The sequence below is a fragment of the Olea europaea genome, chromosome 10 (genome assembly GCF_002742605.1).
Source record: "Olea europaea var. sylvestris chromosome 10, O_europaea_v1, whole genome shotgun sequence".
NCBI classification, from domain to species: Eukaryota; Viridiplantae; Streptophyta; class Magnoliopsida; order Lamiales; family Oleaceae; genus Olea; species Olea europaea.
In genome coordinates, this window is record NC_036246.1 from 13,574,659 (window position 1) to 13,575,088 (window position 430).

Sequence of the window (430 nt, forward strand, 5' to 3'; positions counted from 1 at the left end):
TTTCCTAATGTTGTGTTTTATTAGAGGGTCTGCAATTTGTTTGGTATGAATGAATGCATCTAGAAACTTTCTGCCCTTTCGAGATTTCCCGACAAATCTTTTGCACTATTAAGAGTTGTGCTGATTCGGTCAATGCTTGAGGAATCCTTATATGAGATGCAGAACCTTGCAGTGGGCTACAGAACACACACACACAAAAAGAAACTACATACCCGTTCAGTCCCAATATTTTCACTTCTCTTTGGAAGTCCAAATATTTATGTCCAGTAAATTTAAGAGTTTCTGTTCCACTTTTACCCTCCTTTTAACCTTCATGTGCTCTATAGAATCAGGCAACATGGAAAGGTATGATTAGATAGATCTGCATAATGTATTTGTCCGGTCATAAATGGCGGTCTCAAGAATGTTTTTTTTTTTTTTTTTTTTTTCC